At 44.6% G+C, this 17643-nt stretch overlaps 1 protein-coding gene across 5 annotated transcripts in view; it reads left to right on the top strand.

The window, feature by feature from the left end:
- Positions 1–17643, top strand: part of PALM2AKAP2 (PALM2 and AKAP2 fusion) — a 406552-nt gene that overhangs the window by 132106 nt on the left and 256803 nt on the right. The gene's annotated exons all lie outside the window — the stretch shown is intronic.

The raw sequence follows: 17643 nt of genomic DNA, 5'->3' as shown, positions 1-17643 counted from the left end.
CTACAGATGAATGGAAGGATAATTGAATGGTGTCCATGAGAGGCCTTGAGATGATAGAATTCAAGACACTGGTGTTAGCTTTTTATGTAAAAACAGAAAATAATATCTTGAGCTCCTACTTATGATGAGCATGGGCTTGTGCTGGGAGGAAGTATCTTCTCTTGAAGCTAGAGAGTTGACAAACAACACGGACAGAGATTCCTGGGCAGTGTCGAGAGCCTACCCGAGGTCGAGAACCGTAGATTCGAATGGCGTTCCCCTGCACGGTGGTATGATTTCTCGCCGGTATGGTATGGCACCCTGCATGGGTGTTTAGTCTTTGGAAATCAGCATGGGTGGTTCACCCTGATTTGGGACTTTGCCAGGTGGGTGTAGCAAAAGCATGAGGAGGCAAGATCATTGAGAATACAGGAAGACAGTGGTTAGAAATGTTTGTTCACATGATCTTACCTGAAAAGAGGTGAAGGGGAAGATAGGATAGCTGTGATGGGTGGGGAGAAAATAAAGGAAGCTGGAGGTAAGAGGGCTTGAAAAGATTCAAGAGCAGGCATGGTGAGGACAAGCCAGTGTGAGTTGGAAGGATGAGTGGGAGTGACTGGAGTCTGGGCCTTTGGACCTGAACATTTCACCCTGGGTAGCGGTGGTTGAGGAGAGGGGAGATCAAGGTTATCTAAGATTGTCAAGGAACTGTGGGAATAACGGTTGGATGGGTCACACACACAAACCCTGAGGTCACCCAGGATGGTGGTGGGATGTGACATGGATTCTGGGAGCCCAGGCATGAAGTCACCAGTGGGTGTGAGGAAGTGACGGGATCAGTTGGTGGCGGACATGAGGGTGGATAGGACAAGGGAACAAGCACGACTTTTTCCAGGGGAGCACCGAGGGTCATGGTCTGGAAGCAACATTAAGGAGTAAAAAAACTGCCAAACCCACTTCCTGATCCTGATACAGTTTGGTTTAAAAGCCCATATTTTTAAAAACTATTCTATACCGTTCACTGAATCTAAAGCTGATTTGACAGCTGCCAGTTTGCCTGCAGGTGGTACCAGGACTTAAAATAAAATGAAAAGAAAAAGAAAGAAAGCTATGGGAAGTGATCTTTTCCATTCTCAGCTTTCTAAAAAAGATTCATTTACCTCTATTGAATTTTCCAAATCAGAGAGTTTGCATTTTAAGTAATAAATCTCAGGCACAAAAAAGTGAGAGGAATAAAATGACATGCACCACAAAATACATTTGATCCATCAAGCTAATCTTATAACTCTAAGTTTAAAATTTAGACATCAGCGGACACGTAAAATGTGAAAACATTCCAGCTGACACTTTGGGTTGATGCTCGGGCACAGTTGCTGGCCTTTTGGTCTGATCTGGGGCCAATTTTGAACTAGAAATACCCCATGCGTATACATGATGTCCTGCTGTCTCTACCAGATGCTTGGCACCCACACCTGCCTGTTTAGTGGAGAATTATTGGACCAGAGAAATCACAAAAAACAGTAAATTTGATCTAAGAACCACCCCCCTCAAACCTCTAGAACTAAAGAGTTCATAGTTCTGTTCCTCAGATGTTTTTTTTAATCTGAAAAACAAAATCAAACAACAAACACTGGGGTAAAAGTAGATGATATAAGATGATTTATGTATTATATCATACAAATTTACAGTGGAAATTTGCCCTTCTGATGAGTGGTAATGTGTATACAGGTCAAAAAGTGGAATCCAGAAAGCAAATAATTGATCACCGCAGAGCCCATGGGGGCGCTGAGAATTCCTGAAAATCACAGTGGTGACCACTGAAAGTTTCATTCTGTTTTGTGACTTGACGTACAGTGGGGAAGGTAGCACAGCTGTAAAGCAGCTGTATTTCATTTAAGCTTGGAAACAGGGCCCTTTTGTCTGTTCCAAATGTTCTTGGCCCCCCTCCCTCAATTTCATGGACTTAGGTCGTTAGTGGAAAAGTAGTTGTTGAAATACACCTTCGCTCTTGCTGAGCCTGCCAGTCACCAGGACTTCTGGGCACCTTCGGGTATGGACTTTAAGACAGGGGATCTTGTTTGTGATATGTAGCAAGGTAAAGAAGTCATTCAATGGATTTCCCATGTGTTCATATGTAACTTCATTCATAGAAATGCATTGATTCCCCAGCTGCATTAAATTCTGTCTTCCCAGCTACTGGAGAACATCAGAGAATGTAGTGCCGCCTAGTGGAGTCAATTTCTTAGCACGTGTTCCACCCAACACATTAAAAAAATATTATTTTTTCTGAAAAGGGGCAAGATACTAACAAATACCTTAGTGAATGTATTGATTAAATGTGGAAAGCCGTAAAATAGGAAGGTATAAATAATCATTTCAGAAATTTTAATTTACTACGCAGTATTTTAATGGTGCAAATAATGACTTATTTGCTCCAGTATCTTATAACTGGATGAGCTATGGGGATTAATAATATGGAAACTGAGGATGTGGTTATTTTTGAGTAAAGGGAAAGGGGTTGAAATTGCGATAAGGCACACAGAGAGGCTTCTGGAAGTGCTTGGCAAGTTCTGTTTATTTTTAACTGGGAACTCATTTAACTAAACATTGATTTTTATGGTGTTTTCTGTATCTGTATTTAATTAAAAGGTCAGAAAATATGGAAACTCTCGACCAATCACACCACCTCCTAAATTTATAGCCCTGTTCAGAGAAACCTCAAGAATGCTAAGGCATGTATGGTTTTGACATTTCATTTCATCTTACTTTTTTAAACTTTGCATTTTTAAAAAAGATTTTATTTATTTAGAGACAGAGGAGAGGGAAGGGAGAGAGGGAGAAAAACATTAATGTGTGGTTGCCTCTTGCATGTCCCCCTCTGTGGACCTGACTTGCAACCCAGGCATGTGCCCCAACTAGGAATGGGAATCAAACCGGTGGCCCTTTAGTTCACAGGCCAGCACTCAATCCACTGAGCCACACCGGCCAGGGCGTTATTTTACTTTCAAAATGAGGCTTAGGTACTGAGAAACACCTGTGGCAACAGGCCTGGTAGCACCATTCACACTTGGTTAAGTTGTTTACCTCAATAGACGTATTATGCTTTTTAATAGGCTGTATACTTTTGTCCTATTGTGTGTTTGAATATGAGCTTTTTATGTTCTCTGTGACACATATTTTCTCCTTCCAAGCACTACAGAGAAATCTAAATTCAGTAATGCACTTGGAATATCAAGGTGTCATAGAAATAATCATTTAGTTTACAAATTCATTTTAGTGACCAGTCAGAGAGAGAAACTAAGAATTCCTTAGGAGGGCAGGTGTCTGTTAGAAAGATTTTTTGCTGAGTCCAAAATTCAGAATAATTGCATTTTGTTTTAGACGTGAGTGGGACAGATGCATTAGTGATGCTGAGATGTTTGACTACTTCCCTCCAATGGTGAAAACTCCTACAGGGAGTTTTACAGGAGAAATTATTTAAGAGTGCTGTAAATAAATGGTAAATCGACATTGGACTGTAATATTAAATCCAACATAGTTTAATTCCAAGTTTTTCAGTTGGAATTACATTTTTTCAAGACCTAATGCCTTTCAAATTTTACCTTAAAGGAAATCTCGGAAAGGCTTTCACATTTGTACAATCCGGATGAGGAACGAGAAAAAAGCAATGAAGGTGAAAGACCCAAATTGATTCCAGAAGCACTTGCCAAGTTTCCATAAAGTCTTGTTAGCCTTTTGTGGGGGAAGGAGGCTTAGGAAGAGCAAGGACTTTTTCCTAGGTGCTCAGGTTAGAAAATGCGATTTTGATTTGGTTAATCTGAACTTGCATCTCCATTCACGTCTTCCAGCCTCCCCAGGTGGACAGGAAGCTCCGATAACACACATTTCAGGGGCAGCTCCCACACCCGTCATGGAGCTCCGCCATCCTCCCAGCGGTTCGGACACACACACAGACTGGTTATACGTGTCTATGTGTGTGTTGTGTGTGTTTAGCTGGGGGAAGCGTGCTTTTTTCATTTTCCATAGCACTGCATGTAGAGATCAGCCACTCTGAGCTGGGGTAAACTGTCCTTTTTTGTTTGGCATGGTGCAACCACCAATCACCAGGAAAAATAAGCCTTTTAAAATGAAAAAATATTAAAATTTAAATGAGAGTATATGCCCAAAGAAACGTGGATTAGAAAGTTTTTTAGCATTGTTTGCAATAATAAAAAAATGGAAAAGTTCAATAGGATAAAAGGATATGTTCTGTGGTCTGAATAATAAAGTAGATCTATATGGACTAACGTGAAAAAAGCTATATACGTACACGTACTTTATGTAAGTACATAAAGAAATGGTTAGGGATTCCATAGAGGGTAGAGAGAAGGAAGGTTGGTCTTTTCTGTATTATCAGAATTTTTAAATATCAAACCTGTGTTCGTATATGCTTGTGTAGTTAAAAAATTTAATCTAATTTAAACCTCTTTGGACTCTACATTTTAAAAGTTATTTCACACCGCCTGGGGACAAACAAACCGACATGAAAGTTTCGATGGGAACCTGAATTCTCACTCTCATCGGACCTTTTAATCTGAAGACTTTTTCAAAGGACAGAGAGGGGGAAAAAATCTCCTCGTGTGCGTCTGTCTGGGGTGCTCCAGAGACTGGACATTGTCACCCCAGTCCACTGTGTTGGTGGATTGTGACAGTTTAGGGCTCAGTCTCAACCCCTCTTCTGCCCACTGTTAGCTCAAGGACCCTGGGTAAGGGCAGCGAAATCACTGAGGGCTAACCAATCTCAAAATTTCCTGGGGCCTTAGAGACATATGCTATCCTACTCCCATATTTTTTATTCAAGGTGCCACTAGCTCCATACAGTCGATAGAAAGGACTCAGCAAAGATGCTGGCCATACTAGCTGCTTCTTTAGCTTTTGGATTTTGGCTGTGGAGCAGATCTCATGCCCAAGACATGGGAAACATGGGCAACTGCAAGTCTCCTTCAGTTGTTGTCTTTGGGGAATTCATGGAGTGACTAGAGAAAGAGGGTCTGGCCTTTTCCTCTGAACAGCAGTTTGCAGAACACATACCAGTGGCTTTGTAGACCTGGTTTTCATTACTGTAATATTGTATCAGGGGACAGCCGTGGAAGCTGCCTGGACAGTTCAGTTAGTGCAGGAGGCTGGAATTCATTTACTTGTTTGCTACCCGAAGCGGTCCCGGTTGAGCTCCCAACTACCCCCAGGAACTCTTAGATTCAACACAGCATCTTGATTTCAGTCTAAGAAGTCAGTCTATTTCACTCTTCTCAATTTCAAATTATTTTTAAAGTGCTCCCCTGTCACTGCACCAGGCATGGACAACACTTCCAATTCCTGTCGCTGCCAGTAGAGGCGGCCCCCGGTGAGCTGCTAGGTGGGACTAGGCACCACCCAAAGCAGGGGCCACCTGACATCCTGGTCTGTAGAGTAGGTACTGAACTATATTCCTGGAATGGTTAAATGAACAGACATTCACAGAATCTGGGAAAATGAATGGGCCTCTCCCTCACCACAGAACCTTTGTAACTTGTCTCCTGGGATCCATCCACGTCCTTGAGGAATCTCTCCAAGATGGCTGTGTATCCACCCATTCATGCCTTCATTCAACACATATGAAGTACCTAGTCCGTGCTGGATGCCGGGCTAGGTGGTGGGGACGTGGTGGTGAAAAGGCAAGGTCCCTGACGTAGAGAGCTTCATAACCTAACAGAAAAGATATTCTAGAATAGCTGTAGGGTGTCCTATGACCCCAGTGAATTGGTCACGATGCTTCCCCTGTGTTCACTGATTAGAAAAGGACTCTTGGCGCCTGCCCAAGACCTCCAGCCCTGCTTTATCTTCATTCATCTATTCCCTGGTCATTACTCCACCTTGGGGGGTGGGGCCCATTCTGTTATGTACCTTTGTAAGCTGATCTTCTTGGGCCAAAAAATAAAATGCCTCAGATTCCATTGCATACAATAGGCATGTTGGGGCCAAAGGCATTTTATTATTTTTTTAATGAAAAAATAGTTTTTCTTAAGTTAATGTTTTTCCTTCTAGACCTGGGTGCCCTTCTCTTATTTATCCTCTGCCCATGCAGCTAACCAGATCTGTAGGGTAAAATAATACCAGACTCATCATTGCATGATCCATGAGAAATGTATTAGTTCGAAGCCTGGGGTTCTAGGAAATAGAGACCAGATTGAGCTAGCTCACGGAAGAAAGGGTGGCTTGCTAGGAGGATGCAGGGGTGATGCAGGGGTGTCTTACAGAATCAGAGACAGAAATGTGGTTGGGCCTATGGAGAGCCTCAAAGCTGGGAAGCAGATAGTCACTGGAATCCTTTCTCTCCTTCATCTCCCTGCTCATTTTCTTCATCCATCCACCTCACTTCCCTTTCCATTTTTCCCCTCCTGTCTTTCTCTCTCCTTCCCTCCCTCTCCCCCATATCTCTTTCTTCCCCTCGCTTCCTCTGCTTTTCTGGTGCATGCAGTCAATCAAATATGGCTGCCCCACAGTTTTCAAGTTAACTGGCCATATCCCAGAGACTCCCTTCAAATCAGGTGTGGCAGAGCCAGGCTCATATTGTTCCAAAATGGCTCCAGAGGTCACTCTTCTGGAGGTGGGTAACTTCTAGAGAAGGGGCCACATGCTGAGCAGGATAGACATACCCAAAGATATCTAGCACGCCTGGGGTGACACACACAGGCGCACCTGTAGCCCATCTGTTCAAATCCCTTTCGTGGCTGCATGTCTAACTGAGGATGGTCAGATGGGCCCTGCCCGGCACCCATGTGAGAGAATGTGGTACCGACTTGAGCTGAAGAATTCAATGGGATTGTGTGGAGGTTCTGGGAGCACCTCTGGGCCTGAGCCAGAATACTTAGTTTCCAGTTGTGGACCTGCCATTAACTAACTTGGGGACCTTGGACCGATCCTCACCCTGGCTGATCCTTCTTTTTTAGGTTTAAACTGGGAGTCACTGAGGCAGTTTTCAATAGTTGGAAAGGTCATGGTGTAAGAAAAGGAGCAGGTGTTACCTGTCTAGTTCCAGTTTCCCTGTCCAACCACAGAGGAACTATGGTGTGGTGACTGTGGCTGAGAACGTCCTCATAATCAGGATGCTCCACCATGGTGCCGACGGCTTATGGAGAATTGGCACTCCCCGTCACTGTGGGACACCCAAGGGAAGCTCGAAAATGATCTGTGGCATGGAGATGCTGGCCCGTTTCCTGGAGGACTGTATGTGTGTGTGTGTCTGGTCATCTCTGCCTCTGTCACCATAACCTCTGATAATGTCACTTTCTCCTTCCATGGTCTGTGCTGGAGTTTGACCAGCTAAGACAATGGGACAGTTCAAGGGCATATTTGGCCCTCTCCATCTTTAGGGCTCTAATACTCCCTGCAAATGAACCCTTTTGTTAAGTCTTCTCAAATTGCCTTGATAATGACATGGTTTTCAGTGTTTACCAACCTCTATCTGGTTTGCATTGCTACCTGATGGAGCTGTTAGCTCATTCAGAATGTTGGCCAGATGTACACATATGAGCCTTAATACCAGTCTAGAAGTATTAACATAGTTTTCACCTACAAAGAGATTCAACAACTATGTCTACATTTAAAATATAAAATTTAAGGTACGATCTCTTGGACATACTGTTTTATGTTTTTCTTTTCTTACTGTTGCTGTTAATGATGCCTTTTTTAAATAAGAAAAGAAGGTTTTGGTATTCCTATACAAGCAGGAGTTGCCAACCTACCAAGGGGTTATGCTCCAAGATGATAGATGACTTGGTAATGAGTGTAAAAATGTCTTCCCAACCCAGTCCATAATCAGCAGTTTCACATAACATGTAACTAAATTAGTGTACCTTTCCAAAAAACCAAACTGTGTTTATCTGGCAATGAAATAAAACAGAACTCAAAATTGAATTTAAAATACAGTTGTGTTTTGTTTTGTTTTGGGTGTTGTTTTTTTTTTTGTCATGAGTGATGGTGTTGAGGAAAAGCATGTTTAATCTGAGGCACTGAATGGGGTCAAATGAAGTCTCTCACAGAGATTCTCAAAGGGATTCAGGGATCTCTAGAGTTTAGAAGATAATGACACTGGTACTTTATTATGTATGATTATACCAGAAAACACATTTTTCAAAGAGATTTTATTTATTTATTTATTTTAGACAGAGGAGAAGGGAGAGAGGAAGAGAAGCATCAATGTGTGGTTGCCTCTCGTGCACCCTCTACTGTGGACCTGACCCGGACCACAACCCAGTCATGTGCCCTGACTGGGAATCGAACCAGTGACCCTTTGGTTCACAGGTTGGCACTCAATCCACTGAGCCACACCAGCCAGGGCCAGAAAACACATTTTTGGCATGGTTATAATTACTTGTGTTCACATTATTTGGATTTTTTTTTTGGCCTTGCACAAGGAAGATAGGGATATAAAATTTTCTGAACTAATTAGGTAAGAATTGGGAGAAACAGGGGAATGAGGAGAAAGCTAAAGATGATATGAATATTTGTGAACAGAATTACCTGAAGGTGCGAAAAGGGTGGGGAATGGGGAGTGGATGTATCTGTTAGGACTTGGATTTTCTCTTGGTGATAATTGAAGTCGAGACCATATACTTTTTCACAGCTTTCATAAATGTGCAGAGTTGATTTAGTACACCGTGATTGTGTTCTAGAGCAGTATCTTTCAAAGTACAATCCTCTCAAAGTATAGTCCTCCTGATTGATCATGAACTGAGATGGAAATGCAAGTTCTTGCTTTGATAAATGACAAATAATCCCATAAAAATATCAGTTTCTACATAGGACTAAGCATTGCTAAAATAACCTATTAAATAAGTTATTAAGGGTTTTTCTGAACTTAAATTGGCATGTTACCATAGACCATAGACCAAGGGTCTAATTAGTTCCACTAAGAAATCTAGTTGCTATTGAGTAACAAAGCTCCCAGAACACAGCATGCACGTAAATGGTTGGAACTGCCCAAAGAGGAAGGAGGAGACGGGGTATAGAATGAGCAAAGTGGGCGGCGGTTAAAGACGCTCGAGAGTCATTGGTCTGGAAAAGTTGTTCTCAGTCCCAGCTGGACATCATGACTGTCTGTCGCGCTTTAAGAACTATGATTTGTTGGACTATGATCAGTTGGACTCCGGCCATGATGATCCACTGAATGAGAACCCACCCTCTGCCCCGCGGACTACCTTCCTCTCATTGGCTAGAACTCATCCACATGTCCATGGCTGGTCAGCCACTGGCCACAGACAGACAAACAAACAAACAAACAAAAACAGGGTTGTAAAGATTCATCCCCTAGGGCTAGAGCCTTGCTGACCGAGGAAAATCACCACGACTATGTTTTCAGGTTATACAACCTACTATGGGGTGTAAGAATCCAGTTTAAAAAAACATAAATAAAAGCAAAAGAGGTCTCTTCTTTCAAAGAGCATATACTATTCATTTAGAAAGACCAAACATTCTAAGAAGTAGCTGGATAACCAATTCATACAGGGCAAGAGAAGTAGTACCAGCCTTCTTTGAGTACTTACAACCCACGACCCGAGCACCTCTTATTTGTCGTCTCCTTTAGTCCTCACTGCAAGCTTACAAGCTCTGTAATGTCACTGGCATTTGACAGATTTAAAAACTGAAGTTCGGAGTTTGTAGGGGATTTGGATTGGATTACCTATCTGGGATATGGTAAGCCAGAATTTGTGTCCTTCCTCTCGGCATCTAGGGTTTGTTTGTTTTTTAATTTATTTTGTTGTGGTAGCCTACCAGGCTATCTCCCACTTGCTAAGGAGGTACATCACCCTCACTCCAGGTCTCCAAATGTGACATGACCAACATGCCTTCTGTTGCTATTCTTTTAGCATATCTGCCAGGTATGGAGTGGCCATGTGTGTCTGTCCCCTGAGGACTGATTCGCGTACGCAATTCCTTGAATCAGTGCAGTATTGTGCAGCCTGCTTCTGTTTTGCTCATCAGGTATCAGGCAGTGATTTACTGACATGCCATACGAGTGGTCTGTTCATGGGCGTCTATCACGATTTGTGAGTGGTGGCACACTCCCCTGCCGAGCTGCTACCTCATTTCAAGCGTGCTTTGTGATATGAAATGATATATGTATCGTAACTCTATCAGGGTGAAGCTGTACCATTGGCTACAGATTTTTATTTGACTTCTGCCATTAATTCACAAAATGGGAATCGATTTCATAAAGAAGATGCATTCACACAGAAAAATTACACTTTGGGTTTTCTTAAAAGATGGTGAGTGTTGTGGCATTGAGTTCCTGAGGTCATGTTTCCTTTTTTTAATAAATTTTATATTTATTGATTTTAGAGGGAGAAGGAGAGAGAGAGAAAGCTTTGATTTGTTTCTACTTATTCATGCATTCATTGGTTGCTTCATGTATGTGCCCTGACTGGGGATTGAACCCACAACCTTGGTGTATGGGGGTGACACTCCAACCAATTGAGCTACCCAGCCATGGGTTCATGATTTCTGACCCTATGGAAAGATCACTATCAGTATGTGAGTCTAATAGTGGGAGGAGAGAGTAAAGTAAGTCTTCAGAAACAGACCTAAAATAAGCCCCATTTATTATAATCAGAAAATGGATCTTGAAAGAGTGTTGCCGAAAGGCAATGATGTGGTGACGGGGTGTAGAGGTTTTCCTGTGAATGGACTTTAATTCCAAATTCTCAGGTGAGGCGATATGAAATATGATTCGTCATGTAGTGCTTTGTCATTGATTTCACAGGAGTTTGGCTTCTGCTTCAGCTTTTGTTCAGCCACCAACCAGCGCAAAGTGGAAGTATTGCTTACTTATTTAAAAAATTTTTTTAAGATAGTGAAAATTCCCAGTGGTTAACCTTGTTTATTTGTGTAGGCTCTGTTGTCCCTCTGGGATGCCCACCTCACTCCTCCATTGGTCTGGGGAGTAGAGACCCTCTGTGTCTCTGCCCCTGTGAGGCCAATGGCCATCCTCTCCCAAGAACCCATCGTTTGCTTTCCATCCAAGTGTGTCATGTTAGATCCACAACGTTTAGTATGTTTATTGTTCCCTTACCTGCTTTCCTCTGTCCGGTGTGGGTGCCTTGAGGACTGGGAGAGTGACCTTCTTATCTTGGTTTTTCCAGCCCCCGGATCAAAGGGCACAGCTCATAGTGGGACTGGTGGCAAATGTAACTCAAGGAATCTTGGGACTGTCCTGCTTACTGTGGGTAGAAGATAAAAACTGAGGTTTCTAAGTTGTGTACCTGCCACAGAGTTCTGGGAGGGGAAAGTATGAAGTGTGCCTTTCTGCACTCACTGAAGCCTTGCATTTCACAATTTTCCATCTAGCCTGCTCCCTTCTCTCTCCCGTCTTCGCAGGGCCCCACCCTCGGTCCTGGCCAGAACGTCATTTGCAGTGTGCTCCTGCAATTTTCAGTGTCTTTCATTTAGGCCTCAGGACCGAGATAGCCAGTTTTGCTTGGTAATTTTTTTTTCACTTTGAAAAATTAAGTCATCAATCAATCATTAATTTTTAATGAAGAGCCAATATGAAATAAACCTTAATTTAGAATGTGATCGTGTAAATATTTCACATAAGTGAGGCCAGTTAGGCAAACAGACAAACAACTGAAAGAAAGACAAGACTGAGAGAAGGAAAAATAACAACCTATTTGAATAGTGTCAGTGATTGATTCTCAATGGGCAAATGCGCCAGGTGAGTGTGGAGTGGGAGACTGATGAATTAGCTGACATCTCTACTGGCGTCTGTTCGAGATTTGAGTGTTTAAGGATGGGAAATGTCTGTCACGCCTCTGCGTGAAAAGCACAAGCCAGCTTTCTTTACCTGGTGGTCCGACGAAGAGGTGATGACCTGGTTCACAGTAGGAGAAAGAGGTGACTGCGCTGGCTCGTGTGAGACACTGCTGTTGGACACTTGATGAACATTGTAAGGGATTCTCAAGGCTAATTTTGATTATAGATAACTTCCACTTTTTTGACTGACTGGAAACTGAATGTGACTTTCTTGGAGACTCGAAAGTCATTGTCCTGATAGACTCCAGGGTTGGCAGGTTTTGTGAACATAGTGTGTATAGGTGTAGGGGCTGGAGGGAGGACAGGGGGCCCCCCGTCAGTCAGCAGACCAAGGGTGAGTGCTGATGTCTGATCAACAAAACACACCTGGGCCTGCGATTCTGATCTTGGTCCAATTGCAAGCTTGGGTTGAGCAAAGTGTTTTTGTGCTTTCCTTTCCTATCTCAGTTAGAGAGAAAAAGGAACTGTTAAGGAAAAGGAAAGAACAACATCCGCCAAGCAAAGATTCCATTCACTAAGGAGAATGGAGTGTGCTTATTTAATTTTAGTTGAAAAGTCCCAGCCAATAATTGTAAACCTGGGTTGGAATAACAGGGTGGCCTTGAGGGAGAGGGAGAGAGAAGAGGATGCTTGGTTTTTCATGTCTGCTGTACACTAAGTGCTGTGCTTAATACTCATGACAACCCCGAGTAGAAGGAACAACTCTATCCTTGTTGCTAACTATGCTAGTGAAGCTCAGGGACTACTAAAGGCCACAAAGTCAGCAATGACAAAGTCTAGACTGCAGCCCAGTCCTGTCTCAACCCAACATCTGTACTTTTCTCACTGCAGATTCTTAAAATTGGCAAAGGGTAAAGGCTGATGGGGACACCTGATGCTATCCCAGACTGGGGTGGAAGGGTCAGGCTTAGGGTTGAGTGTTAGGAGAATGAGTAGATTGTGAGTCTTTGGGTCCCCTGAGCCTTGGAGAGAAAAGCTGCTGTTGGAATTAGGAGCTGTTCTGTTGGAGGTGAGGTGCTCAGTAGGAATTTCCAGTGCAGTCATTTCTTTCCTGTGGACAACTGCAACTCCTCCCTGTGGCCCATACAAAGGAGTGCTCATGCACATGTGCACACAGGGGTGCTCATGCACTCATACACACGGGGGTGCTCATGCACATGTACACACAGGGGTGCTCATGCACTCATACACACAGGGGTGCTCATGCACTCATACATACAGGGGTGCTCATGCACGTGTGCACACAGGGGTGCTCATGCACTCATATACACAGGGGTGCTCATGCACGTGTGCACACAGGGGTGCTCATGCACATGTGCACATAGGGGTGCTCATGCACCTGTGCACACAGGGGTGCTCATGCACTCATACACACAGGGGTGCTCATGCACTCATACACACAGGGGTGCTCATGCACTTGTGCACACAGGGGTGCTCATGCACTCATACACACAGGGGTGCTCATGCACTCATACACACAGGGGTGCTCATGCACGTGTGCACACAGGGGTGCTCATGCACTCATACACACGGGGTGCTCATGCATGTGTGCACACAGGGGTGCTCATGCACTCATACACACGGGGGTGCTCATGCACATGTACACACAGGGGTGTTCATGCACTCATACACACAGGGGTGCTCATGCACTCATACACACAGGGGTGCTCATGCACGTGTGCACACAGGGGTGCTCATGCACTCATACACACGGGGTGCTCATGCATGTGTGCACACAGGGGTGCTCATGCACTCACACACGGGGGTGCTCATGCACATGTACACACAGGGGTGCTCATGCACTCATACACACAGGGGTGCTCATGCACTCATACACACAGGGGTGCTCATGCACTTGTGCACACAGGGGTGCTCATGCACTCATACACACGGGGGTGCTCATGCACATGTACACACAGGGGTGCTCATGCACTCATACACACAGGGGTGCTCATGCACTCATACACATGGGGTGCTCATGCATGTGTGCACACAGGGGTGCTCATGCACTCATACACACGGGGGTGCTCATGCACATGTACACACAGGGGTGCTCATGCACTCATACACACAGGGGTGCTCATGCACGTGTGCACACAGGGGTGCTCATGCACATGTGCACATAGGGGTGCTCAGGCATGTGTGAACACAGGAGTGCTTATGCCCATACACAGAGGGGCATTCATGTACACATACACACAAGATTGCTCAGGCACATGGTCACACAGGACTGCTTGTGCACATGTACATACAGGTACATGCACTCAAATACAGACAGGTCTTTTCTCCCACATAAGGGCTCCTTCCCCACCAGCCCATAGCAACGTGTGCCTCTCTGTGGCCGAACCTTGCCTTGTATTAAGGCACTGACAAGTAAGAACTCCCCACCCAGGGCCCGGAGAGCATGCATCCTTTATCTCTGAGCCCCCCTTTCCCCTGAGTATTTCCTGGCACAAGGGCCATGAAGCTATCTGATGGTTTGGGGTGAATCCTGACAAGTAACATAGACAACCGTTTGACGTTTGTGTTACCACTGGTTACACTATGTGGGTACATATTAAATGAAGCTGGGTAGCTTTTTAAAATCACAATAAAAACATCCCTAGCAGAGCCATTTCCTCAAGGGAGGCTGACTATGGAATCTTCTTTGATTCCAGGCCTCCTTTCTGGGCTTACCTCAAAATTAGTGATAGATGCAGTTAGGGGAACAGAATAGAGACATCTAAAATTATGCAAGTCCTCTTAATTGTTTATAATTGATATGTACAGCATTTGTTGACAATCATTGGAAAATATTGAGCTTACAGTGCTTTGCTCTGGTGAACCAGCTAACTGTCTAAGTCAGTAGAGAACTCCATTTTTTTTAATTGCAGAATTAGTCTTTTTGCGGGGGGTAAAGAAAATGATCTAACACATTCTCGTTTGGGGTGACTTGAGCTGTCAGTTAAATTCTAAAAGCCAATTATTTTCAAGCAGTAGAGCCTTACAGATTTAGAGTCATGGACGGGAAGCCAACCAGCCATCCAGGGTGTAAATATTTCCTTTTGGGGGGAATACTGACAGATGCTTTCCGTTTCATTCCAATCCCAGTGCTCCGCTCCCACACGCAGACAGGGATACGGGAAAGCCTCATAACTGGCAAGGCTGCGCCGTGGAACAGATTCAGCGCATACAGAAGCAAGACCCTCATCTTCTCATGGGGACGAGTGCAGAGTGTGCTTATCGGGGCCGTTTGGGTTGCATAGAAGGTGCCAGAAGTGCTCCAGGCTTGAGGTTCGGCCAGTCTTACTGAGTTCGAATCCCGGTTCAGTTACTTACTGATGTGTAAATGTAGCCAAATTACTTAATGCTTCTAAGCCTCAGTTCCACCGTGAAAAGGGCATGGTGGTAACCATGCCCACTTCATGAGGGTGCTGTGTGTTAGGAGGAGTAAATGAGACATCTGCATCAGTACGTATGTAGTGCAGGGCTGGGCTCGCACTGGGGGCTCAGTGGAAGTCAGCAATTAGCTCTTTGGAACTTTCTTGCTTCAGTCTCCAGGGCTGTGTTAATCTCTCTTCCCTGCCTAACGGTAATCCGGGGCTGATTGCCACTTTCAAAAGAAACGTTATTTTACAGTTAAGAAAAATGTCCCTAGAAATCTAATTTCTAATTTAATTTCCATGCCTCAGTGGAAACACCCAGAGACATCTTAAAAGACTTTCACAGAAACAGATTTCTGACCCAGAAAACCCCTCGGCAGTGCTGAGAGCTCTAACAAGCCTAAAATTTCCTTTATTCCAACAAAACCACTCTGCAGTCACAGATTGCTCGAGCAGTTTCGTTGTGGTTCTCAAATGGTAAGAGCTTGTTTAAAATGCATATATCTGAGCCCTGTCCCTGGGAGGCTGATGGGACCTAGGAACATGCATTTTGATGCAGGACGTTAGTATATGGCACTTGGATGTACAAGACCTAAGTCCTTGGCTTCCTTTTATCCCTGTAGCACCTGTGTCCTTGGGGCAGTGGTTCTCCGTTGTCTAACCAGCCCATCCCACTAAAGACAAACTGACTCACCTTTTAAAATCAAGCTCCTAGCCATGTACGGAGCTCCTCCTGTGTGGCAGGCAGCGTGGTGGGCCTGCAGCTCACAGATGAGTCAGCATGGAGAGAGCTGGCATGGAGCTCTCGGTCCAGCGGAGGAGGCCCTGCAGAAGGGGCTTCCCTACATGACGACAGCGCTCACAAAGGACTGTGAGGGCAGAGCTGGCTCAGACTGTGGCCTCTTGGAGCTGGCATTTGATGTCAGCAACTGATAGGTGAGAAGAGGAGCGGTGGCACCCCGGCAAGGTGGAGGGACAGAAGGAGAGAGTGACATAAAGAGAGACCCAGGTTGAACCCCCACTTTGAAATTTACCCACTGGGTGACACCACACCTGCACAGATCCTCTGAGCCTCGGTTTCCCGTTCGCATGTGAAACAGATGGCATTCTCCACGGACCACATAGGGCTGTTGTGATGATTCAGAGCAACGAGACTATGGAATCGAAAGAGACAAATGCCCCCGGGGGTAGACAGATCGTTGGGAATATGGGTAGAAAATTTCAGCATTTCTATTTCTTTTGTCCTGAAGAAGAAATGAAGCTTTCCACCTTGGCAGGCTCCTATGCTGCGCATGTGCTGAAAGGAAAGAGGGAACTTCCAGAACTGGAGGGGGCGGCTCCAGCCTCAGGCAGCACTTGGTCTCTGCAGGTGACGTGGGCTCACAGGGTATAGTCTCTATTTTAAATGTGACAAGCCCTACAAACTGAAGATGTGGCTTCACAAAGTTTTTCCACAGAAACCATGAATTAAAGGCTGATACTAAAAATGTCAACACAAACCAAAAAAAAATGGCAGAGATAACACTTCTCCGGGAAAAGAATTTTTTTGTTTGTTTGTTTGTTTCCTCAGTCACCTTCAGTAAGGTATAAAAACAAAGGCAGGCTAATCATATCTGATAGGATGTTGGCCCCAAGAAGTTCATAGTTATCAGGAAGACCCTTTGAACTAAGGATTTACATCTACTCTCTTCAACAGTCCCATTAACTTTTGATTCAATATGTTGCTTAATTTCATCTACAGATGATCTGTCTTAAGTGCCCACTTCGTGCGTGTTCTGTAACGCACACATCGCAGTTCAGTGGGGCGTGTGTACTACGTCTCTTATTTGTAGCTGCATACATGGTACGTACTCAACATATTTTACAGATAAAGGCACGTGAAAAATAATTGAAGACCACTATGTGTAATATATGGGCAGGGCCTAGCACCCAGGACATGCTTCATAAGTGTTGATTTCCATCCTCTCCCCCCTTGTAATGGAGTCCGTAGTATACTTCAATGAAACTTGCTGACCACGGGAGAGTGGCTGGGTTGGCTTCTGGAACAAGGCGCGTCTAAAGCTAGCTGGCCGTGCTGCCATAGGCCTGGCCGCATCTCAGGTGTTCACGGTGAGCCGCAGACATTTGCAAGGAGCCAGGCCGAGGCCAGCTGGCTGCCTGTTAGTGGCCTTCTTCTGGCACTGCTCAGTTGTCACAGCCCTGGCATCAAACAACCAGATGGTGAAGGAGAAGCCAATACTCAAATATGTAGCTCCTGACCCCCAATGTAGTTTTTGGTTGTACACAAAAACTACAGTTTTCAAATGTGGGGGGCTAGTCCTCAGACTGGCGGCTGACCTTTCATTTATTGGTGAATCTGAACACGGGATACGGTTGCTCCTCGTAGTGGTGACAGCGGCTTACAGTAGTCACCATTTACTGTGCTTGTACACCCAGCCTTCAGCTAAGCCCCTTTCTAGAATCATTTAATTTA

The sequence above is a fragment of the Desmodus rotundus genome, chromosome 1 (assembly GCF_022682495.2).
Source record: "Desmodus rotundus isolate HL8 chromosome 1, HLdesRot8A.1, whole genome shotgun sequence".
Taxonomy (NCBI): domain Eukaryota; kingdom Metazoa; phylum Chordata; class Mammalia; order Chiroptera; family Phyllostomidae; genus Desmodus; species Desmodus rotundus.
Note: the sequence above shows the minus strand (reverse complement) of the source record. Positions and strands in the feature narration are given on the sequence as shown.